The following is a 10,096-nucleotide window of genomic DNA, read 5'->3' as shown; positions in this document are numbered from 1 at the left end:
AGGGGCTGAACTGACTCACTCCCCTTTTCTGGGCACCGGCCGCCGCCCCCGCGCCCTCCCTTTTTTGTTCCCCACCCCCACGTCTTCCCGCTTCTCAAGCTTTGTCCTTCGTGCCCCCACCCCCACCCCGCAGCGCTCGTCATTCCTTTTCAGGTGGGAAGTGGAAGCGAAGGGTTGATTACTGAGAAACTATTTCTAAGTGTCGGTGGCTCCCTTTTGGGGTTTGCCCACTCATCCCCCCGCCAATACCACCATTTTCTGGACCGAAGTGCGGGGCGCCGGGCTGGCATAGGGAAAGGCCTTACTGGCATAGAGAAGGGCCTACACTCTCTAGCCATCCCGAATCCCAGGAGTTATTGGGCAGCACCGACACAGCCGATTTCAGAAGGCGGAGGGGACTTACTTCCTTCAGCTTTTCCCCTCGTCCAAAGGGCAATAGGCAGACGGTGTCTGGACAGGCAGAAAGGGACTAGGACGAGAGGGACTTGGCAAACACAGGCTCCTGGTCACGTGAGAGCGGCGCGTCACCGCCAAGCTCGGATCCCCAGTTACCACTTTGACCCGCAGCCGCGCTGCAGCAAACCTACCAGTATTCTTGAACCCCAACGCATCAGGCATCTTCAGTCACCTCTCTTTGTTGATATTGCCTTTTCCTGGTTGTAGAGTCGGTCAGCGTCCAGATTTTGGGGTTAGTCCCTTTTCCTCTGCCTCTTATCCTTACAACCACCTCTCACCCTCATTCTTCTGTCATCAGCCGAGGCCCATTATTATTTCCCGTACAGTCCAGATCCTGCACTCAGATTTGACTATTTCTCCTTAATGAATCTACATCATATGCCACCTCTCCCAGTTTTAATCCACATCTGTAGCTCAACTTGCCTTTCATCTCGTCACTTTCATAGGAGATGAGCTTTTACTTTTCCATGACTTCAGGATTTTATTTTTGCTGAGCCCCTGAACCTATATCACAAATAAAAGCTCCAGTATAAATTGGTAATCATTCAGTTCTAGAACTCTAGAAACAATTAAGTTTGTAAATATAAAAAGACTGAATGCTTCGAATTTCATAAATCAAAACACACATCTGTCCAAGTACAATAGTCTGAAAAAGGAAATGGGAACATTTTTGATGGAATGCATGATATTACTGTATGTATGTATGTATGTATGCATGTGTATAAATATACATACTATTATATATGTGTATGTATATATACTGTCATTTTTCATAATAGAAATAAAATACTTTTGCTGGAACTCAGATCCTTAACCAGCCACCTCTTGGTGTTGCTGGTTGAGAAAGTTTATATTCATTAAATTAGCAAATATTCGGGTCTATTTGGGTCGTGGGGCTGCTAGACCCCCAAAAAGAGTGATTCAGCACAGAGGACATTCATATTAAACAATGCAATAATTCTGTCGACCACCCACTGAATATAGCAGGATTAAAATCATGCTAGCATACTCAATTTTCACTACAAGTCTGTATCTATAATTTTGTATCTAATGGTGTTTTATGATCTTCCTCATGCCTGCATTTCACCTACTCACATCAGCCTGGATGTTACTTTCTCAGTCAGATGACCTTTCTTCTAGAGAGCAGAAGATACCTCCTCTCCTGTCTGTATTTTACACTTTCAGGATAGGTGGCCATCAGATCTGTAAGGATGCTGGATGGCTTCTTTCAAACCTAGGTTGCCTACTAAGTTCCCAAACAGAAATTCATATGTGAAATTTCCCGTTTTGTCACTCTTCATCCAACATCTAACTTACTTTGTGCTGAGATAGCTACAAGACAGATATTAGTTTACCTTTATATCTTTTCCATAACCTTTGTTACTTTTCAGTTTTTCAGTAATGTGTGTCTTTAAACCAAGTTTCACTATACCTTCCTTAATCTTTTCACCAAGGGATGGGTTCATCATTTGTATCGTTTCTTTCAATAGTAGGCCCATTTCATTCATTCTTCGTTTCTATCTTTTTCCCCCCTTACATCCTGTGATGGAGAACTCGCTGCCTTAAAAGATATCCCACTGAAATTTCAGACAGTTCTAATCATTCAGAGGTGGTTTGTTGTTGTTGTTGTTGTTGTTGTTGTTGTTGAGTTGAAATCTTCCTCCCAATTATTTATACACATTGGTCCAGATTCTGCTCCTCTGGAGTGGTACGAAAACAAGTATGAAAGAACAAAAGTGACTTTTACCCTTGATAGCCTGACACTGGTGGAGTTAATGTTCTGGTTCTTTACCCTTCCCACCTGTGAGACACACTGGACAATCTACTTGACCTTTCTATGGTTCAACTGCCTCATCTACAAAATTGGAGGCATAATAGTACCTACATCATAGGATTGGTAAGAGGAATAAATGAGTCAGTGTATGTAAAGGACCTGGAATAATGCCTAGATATAGTAAGCACTCTATAAATATTAACTATAATAGTAGTAATAGTACGATGTGCTAATAACACTACTAATTATCATTCTTTTATTATTAACATTAACTTAGCATTTATGCCAGGCATTGCAGTAAACACTTTAATATGCTATCTTATTTAATCCTTAAACAATTATGTTCTTACCAAGAACCTCCCCAGTTAGTTTACCTCTTTCTTTCGTAATATATTTTTTCAAGGTCATTCACCATCCTACATGCTCCTGAATTTGTAAATGTCTCTACAAATAGTGAATTTTCTGTCTAGTGTAGAATGAAGTGATCTTATCACACCCTTCATTCTAGAATAGCCACTATATATCTATAGATGCATCCTAAGATCTTAGGTTTATGGATGCCATGTCACACAGTTGAATCCACTTTAAGTTGCAGTCAGCTGAGACCCTCAGATCTGTTTCATACATCCCTGTTAAAGCATTTTTGTAAATTATTTTAGTTTTAACTCAAGTACAAAAGCTATTTTTCTGGGTTCAATGTCATCTTAGATTCACTCGTTCTTTGAATCCAGATTCCTGTCATTCAGTACATTAGCTACAAAATATTAATTTAAATCACATAGTACTAAACAGGTTGATAATTTCAGCAAACTCAGGAAAAGATCTAGGGGAGATCTCAGCAAAGAGCTCTGACCCCAGATGAAAAATTCCTTTCCCTGTTGAGTGTGACAGCCAGGAGTGTACCCTGCCTTCGTTTCCTCTCTCAGTGCTACTTCTTAGGGCGGGATTATTTCTAGTGCTACTGGGTAGAAGACACAGTTGCCCCCTGAAAGCTCCCAAACCAGTATAAATTAACCCTTGATGAGAACTTAGTAAATGTGGGTGGTGGACAGGCAAGGGAGGTATGAGGAATTAGAACCAGGAAAGGAGGAAGGAAGACAGTGTGTTCATAAATTGGATTTCTCTCTGCCTGACAGTAGCTGACAGTAGAGAACCTTGAGAGAAAAGACTCTTCAAGAAGGAATAAGGTGCAAGTGATTCTACCATGGTGACAACCATTTGTTTACAAAGGAATTGTGCTCAGCCACTTGTTTGTGTGTGGTCAGGGTGGGGGCTGCTGAAATAACCCTTCCAATAAATTTGATTTTGATACTGCTCATTTAGGGTCCTGTGAGGACATATTGTTAGACTCACTGTTGCTAGTGAGGGTTTAAGTCTAAGTAACTCCATTTTACAAGTGAGATAACCTAAGGTTCTGGGCAGGTTATAATAGTTCCATGGAACACAAATGATAGTAAGCAGCTGAGATGGGATTTAAACCTTGACAGTGGGACATGAGAGATTGAACCTTTAACTCCTTTGTAAAACTGCTTCTGGGACGTGGCTCTAGACATGTTTATGTGCATACCACAGTGGCAGCACAGGCCTTTTCATGTAGCACGGAGCTGAAAGCAGGCAGGGCAGCCATGTCTACAAGGGAGAAGGCAGTCAGCCACTGGCAGCTGCTGCCATACAGTAGTCTCCAGAGGCGTGGCCTTTCTCTGAGGCACTCTGAGGAAGCCCAGGGTAGGTTTCCAGTTCAGGGATTCCTGTTTCTTGGAGGGGCTGCACATCTGTGGCAGGACCAGAGCCCCTTTCCCTCTGAGCCCATTTGCAGTAAAGACTCCGTGGAGGTCTGGTTTCACTTTGCAAGGCCCATATGCCTGGAGTTGAGGAATTCTGCCCTCTCCAACTCAGAAGTTCTCCATGCTGCTGCCACCTCCTCTGCATTCTTTTCTAATGACACCCATGGCTGTTCTTTGGTCTCAAGACTTGCAACTGTACTCTCAGGCTTTCTTCCCCTACCCCAACCCCAGGAAAAAATGGTCAAGTGGGAAATGCAATGACTATAGCCTTCTCTTTTCTGCTTCTGGCCTCACTGTACCTACCTAGACACACACACCCCTTCCCCTCCCAAGCCCCACCTTCTATATGCCCAGAGAAACAAAGAAGGGGCTCTGAGGAAAGGTGAGGTAGCAACTCAGGCTGCTGGGAAGCACTCAGGGACAGAGAAGGCAGGTCTAATCTGGGCTGAAGGGAGGTAGCATGAGGCACTGAGCTGGGCACAACTTGGGCTGTCACTCGCTGGAGGCTTCTGGAGGCCTGGGAGCCTGTTACCCCTCTCGATGCCTCTGTGTCCTTCTTCTCCTTAAACAGTGGAGGAAGGGGCTGTGGTTGAACAATGAATGAGGTCACTTCCAGCTCTAGGATGCTGTGACTCCATACAGTGGCTTCTCTTAGGAATACCATTTGGCCCGAGTGAGGACTTCTGCAGGCTGTGGCTGCAGCTGCCTTTCCCAGAATTCAGATGAGCTCAGAGGACAGAACTCAATATATACTGGCCTTCCCTGTGGATGTCTTGCACACTCACAGCCTTACTCTTGGCCTTCCAGAGACTCCCAAAGGGCCCAGAACAACCTTAGTCTGAGGTCTGGGTGACAGGGCTTAGGACAGAGGCAAGGAAGGCTGTATAATTTGCAGGGCCTAGTATAAAATGACAACGTAAGGCCCCTTGTTCAAAAACCAAGAAAAAATAATAAACTCTTTATTTTGGAATACTTTAAAAAACAAGAAAATACCACTACAGGTACTAAAACACAGGTATAAAGCTTTTCTTTCTCTCATGGTCTCTTTTTTGACTTTTCATGTTTTTTTTAATAGACTTAATTTTTTAAAACAGTTTTAGAGATACAGAGAAACTGAAGATACTATAGAGAATTCCTGTTTACTCCACACCCAGTACCATCTTAAGATAGTATGGTACATTTATTACAATTAATGAACCAATATTAATATATGTTTGTACTTTCTTCAAATATCCTTTTTTACCTAATGCCTTTTTTTTCTTTTCCTGGATCTTATCCAGAATATCTTGTTACTTTTAGTTATCATGTCTCCTTAGGCTCCCCTTGGCTGTGACAATGTCTCAGACTTTCTCTGATTTTGATTACCTTTGTAATTCCAAATATATTAGTTAGGTATTTGTAGAATGCCCTTCTGTTGAGATTTTGCTTGTCTTTTTCTCTTGGTTAGACTGGAATTATGACTTTTGTGGAGAAAGATCACAGAGATAAAGTGTCATTTCATCATATCGTATCAAGGCTACATCCTATCAATATGATTTATGACCGTTGACATTGGCCTTGTCTTGGCGATTTTTATTATTTAATGTTTTAGTAAAGGAAAATTAAAAATTCAGGTTATTAACATGAATTAGTTAATATTGTACAATTCATTTTAAATGCAAATACAAGAACATTTTACTCATGTAGAATCACTAAAATTGCACAATTCATATTTTGTTGCATGTACAAGCATATGTATTTACTTCTTATCAGAACAGTGGAAACGCTGCACAAAACTAACTCAACTGTTTTTATTTCACTTCTTGATACGTGCACATATGACCATTCTACAAGACTGAAAGGAAAAGAAACTGTGGGTTGTTCTCTCTTTCCTTCTTGTCATCATTTTTGACATAAGTGGTTGGCAAATACTAGGCAGTAACACATGTAAGAAAGGATATGATTGTGTTTCTCAGTCATTTGTGTTTCTTAAAATGTGATTCTGTATCGGAAGTAAGCTCTGAATGGAACCAAAAGGTGGCCTCTCTTGGTTATAGAGGTAACATGCTTATTACTTACTTGCTTTGAGTTTGAGTCCCCCTGAATTTTGTGCTTATGGGGCATAGGGAATGCAATTGGCAAGTGGGACAACAAGAATGGCAGACATAAGAATTGTGTTTCTCCTGTCCTGTCCTTTTGCAAATACCATGATGTCTCTTTTAACAATATTTTTTTTATTTTTCAATTATAGTTGGCATACAATATTATATTAGTTTCAGGTGTACAATATAGTGATTAGACATCTATATATCTTACAAAGTGATCACCCCAATAAATCTAGTACCCATCCGACACTGTATATAGTCATTACAATATTATTGACTATATCTTTATGCCATCCTTTATATCTCCATGACTGTTTTGTAACTACCATTTTGTAACTCTTAATCCCTTCCCTCTTTTTCACCTACTCCCACAACCCCGCTCCCATGTGGTAATCCTCTAAATGTTCTCTATATCTATGACTATTTTTTTTATTTTGTTCTTTAGATTCCACATGTAAGTGAAATCATATGTCATTTGACCTTCTCTAACTGACTCCACTCAGCACAATACCCTCTAGGTCAATCGTGAAATATCTTTTTCTATCCCTTTAGTTTTAGTCTGTGTATGTCCTTTAATCTGAAGTGACTCTTTTATAGGCAGCATATGTAAGGGCCTTGTTTCTTATCCATTCAGCCACCTATCTTTTGATTAGAGCATTTAATTCTTTTTCATTTGAAGTACTCATTGGTAGCTATGTAGTTATTGACATTCTTTATTTATATTTTTGATATATATATTTTCTTGTTTTTAAAGAAGTCCAACATTTCCTGAAATACTGGTTGGTGGCGATGAAGTGCTTTAGCTTTTTCGTGTCTGGGAGGTCTTTATCTGTCCTTCGATTCTAAATGATAGCTTTGCTGGGTAAAGTAATCTTGGTTGTGGGTCCTGACTTTTCATCACTTTGAAAATTTTGTGGCAAGCTCTTCTGGCCTGAAAAGTTTCTGTTGAAAATTGGCTGACAGTGTTAGGGGAGGTCCCTTGTAGGTGACTAACTGCTTTTTTCTTGCTTTTCTTAAGATTCTCTCTTTGTATTTAACCTTTGGCATTTTAATTATGATGTGTCTTGGTGTGGGCCTCTTTGGGTTCATTTTATTTGGGACTCCGCACTTCCTGGGCTTGTATGTCTATTTCTTTCACCAGGTTAGGGAAGTTCTCCATTATTTCTCAAAATAAGTTTTCAATTCCTTGCTCTTTCTCTCTTCCACTATGATGCGAATGTTGTTGCACCTCATGTTGTCACAGAAGCCCCTTAAACTATCCTCTGTTTTTTGGATTCTTTTTTGTCTTGCCACTGTTCTGATTTGGTTTCCTCCACTACCCCATCCTCTAAACTGATGATTCGATCCTCCAGTTCATCCAGTCTGTTGATTCTTTCTAATGTATTCTTCATCTTAGACATATTCTTCATTTCTGACTGGTTAACTTTTATATTTTCTGTCTCCATTTTCATGTTTTCAACCTCACCATTAAAGTTATCACCAAGTTGATCTACTTGTCCCCTAAGTTCCTTGAGCATTCTTATAACCAGTGTTTTGAATTTTTCGTCTGGTAGATTGTTGAGTTCTTTTTCTCGAGCTTTGTTTTGTTCTTTCATGTAGGACATGTTTGTCTCTCCATTTTGGCTGCTTCCCTGTGTTTGTTTCTATGTATTAGGTAGAGCTTCTAAGTCTCCCGGTCTTAGTAGAGTGGCTTTATATAGTAGGTGTCTTGTGGGGCCCAGTGGCACAGTCTTCCCTGGTTATATGAGCAAGGTGCTCAGGGGTATTCCTTGTGTGAGTTATGTGTGCCCTCCTTATGTAATTGAGCCTTGGTTGCTATTTGCATTTTGATGGGAGGGATTGGCCCTTGGGCTGATCTTCTGTGGGACTGGCCTGTGAGGAGCCGACCCTATGGAACAGGATTCAGTTCAGCAGGGCTTTGGTGCCTGCCGAGTCTGCTCTTCAGGTGTGTCCTCCTCAGATGCAGCCCTGGATGGTACTCCAGCTCTGTGGCCAGTAGAAACAGGCCACTGGGTGTGCCTGCCCAAGGGCTTCCTGGGAGGAGCCCAGGTATAGGCCAAGTTCAGCCACAGCCTTTGCACTTTCTGGGACCACCTGGTAAGAGTCACTAAGCAATCTGCTGATGGCTCCCACCCCTGTTAGGCTTAGAGGTACCTCAAGAGGCCAAGCCAGAAACCCTGCCACTAGTACGGGGCTTGGTGCTGCTCAGCAAGAGGTACAGGACATACTGAGGCCAGATGCTGCTTTTTTGGGTTTTGTGAACCTTTGAGAGATTTTAGGAAAGTCTGCAGCAGGAGCTGAGACAGGTCATTTGTATAGAATGTACCACTGGAGGCAGCTCGGGTGGCTCCACAAGTTGGAAGAGATGGAGTCTCAGGGAATCACCTGGGTGAAACGACCTGTGTTATCCAGGTTGATGGAGACTCAGGTATGGCAGCCACCTATGTCGGAACACTGGGAGAGGGGAGGACTCAACCAAGGAGTGATGAATACTGGTAGCACGTCTGTCCAGGAGAAAGCTGCCCCTCCAGCCCTCACCCTAAAGCCTGACAACTCAGTGTCTCCCCATATATCCCTGGTGCCCCTTGAGCAGCTGCCCTACTGCTGGAGCTTAGAGTGAAGGAGTCCTTCAGTGAGTAAGGCTGGGCACAGGCCTTTTAAGAGGAAGGTCTCCGCTTCCCACAGGCCTCCATCTCACTCAGCCAGTTTCCGCTGGTTTTCAGAGCCAGAGATTGTGGGGACTTCTCCTCCTGGCACTGGACCCCTGTGCTGGGGAGCCCATTGTGGAGCCAGGACCCCTCTCCTCACAGGGAGAGGGGGTTCTGCAGCCAAGATAACCCTCCTGATTCTCCACCACCACACACTGTTGTGGGACTGGCTGTTTCATATCTCTGCCCCTCCTACCAGTGTTGTCTTATGTATGTCCCCAGTGGTAGGACTTCTGTTCAGCCAGACCTCAGGCGACTCCCACTTATGGTTGTTCTTCTGTAGTTTCACTGTAATTTTAGTGTGGTCATGAGAGGAAGCATGCACAGCACCCAGCTTCTGTGCCATCTTGGCTGGTCTCCACCATGCTGTCTTGATTACTGCAACTTTATAGAAGGCTCAGAGTCAGGAATTGTCAGTCCTCTGATATTGTTCTTTTTAAAATTTGTCTTAACTGCTACAGATCCTGCACATTTTCTAACAAGCTTTAGAATAAACTTGTTGATTTTCACACAAAAAAGTCAGCTGGAATTATACTTGGAATTATACTAAATATGCAGATCAATCTGGGGAGAATTGTCACTGTGATGAGATTGTGTCTTCTGATATGTGAACATGGTATACTTTGTCATTTTTTTTAGGTCTTCTATAATTACTCTCAGCAATATATCATAGTTTTCATGTATTGCATAAAATTTATCACAAATTACTTCATGCTTTTGATGCCATTGAAAATGGTATTTAATTTTTTTTATTTTCTAATTATTTCTAGTATATAAGATGTATACTTGATTTTTTTTGCATAATTACCTTTTATCCTGAGACCATACTAAATTCACTTATTAGATCTAATAACTTTTTTAATTGAAAAAATTTAGACATTTATATAGTTTATAAAACAATCCCCCTAATTGCTCCTTCTCTCCTCTAGTTTTCTACCTAGCCTTTACATTAATGCTAACTGCATTCCATATGTCGTGCTTCCCATCCCTGTGACCACCTATCGACTAATAATTTGTACTTCTTTAATCTTTCACCCCATTCTCTCAGCCCCAAAAAACTCCCCTCCCTTCTGTCCGTCACCAAATTGTCCACTATATTTTTATAGATTCTTAGGGCATTCTATGATATTCCTGCAAATAAAGACAGCTATACAAATTCTTTTTCCATCTTTTTCCTCTTTTCCTTGCCTTATTGCACTTACTCAGATTTCCAGTACACCGTTGACTTAGCACTGATGAGAGTAGACATCCTTGTATGGTTTCCTATTATAGGAGGAAACCATTCAGTCT

The sequence above is a fragment of the Rousettus aegyptiacus genome, unplaced genomic scaffold (genome assembly GCF_014176215.1).
Source record: "Rousettus aegyptiacus isolate mRouAeg1 unplaced genomic scaffold, mRouAeg1.p scaffold_m13_p_9, whole genome shotgun sequence".
NCBI lineage: Eukaryota > Metazoa > Chordata > Mammalia > Chiroptera > Pteropodidae > Rousettus > Rousettus aegyptiacus.
This window is presented reverse-complemented; position numbering follows the sequence as displayed.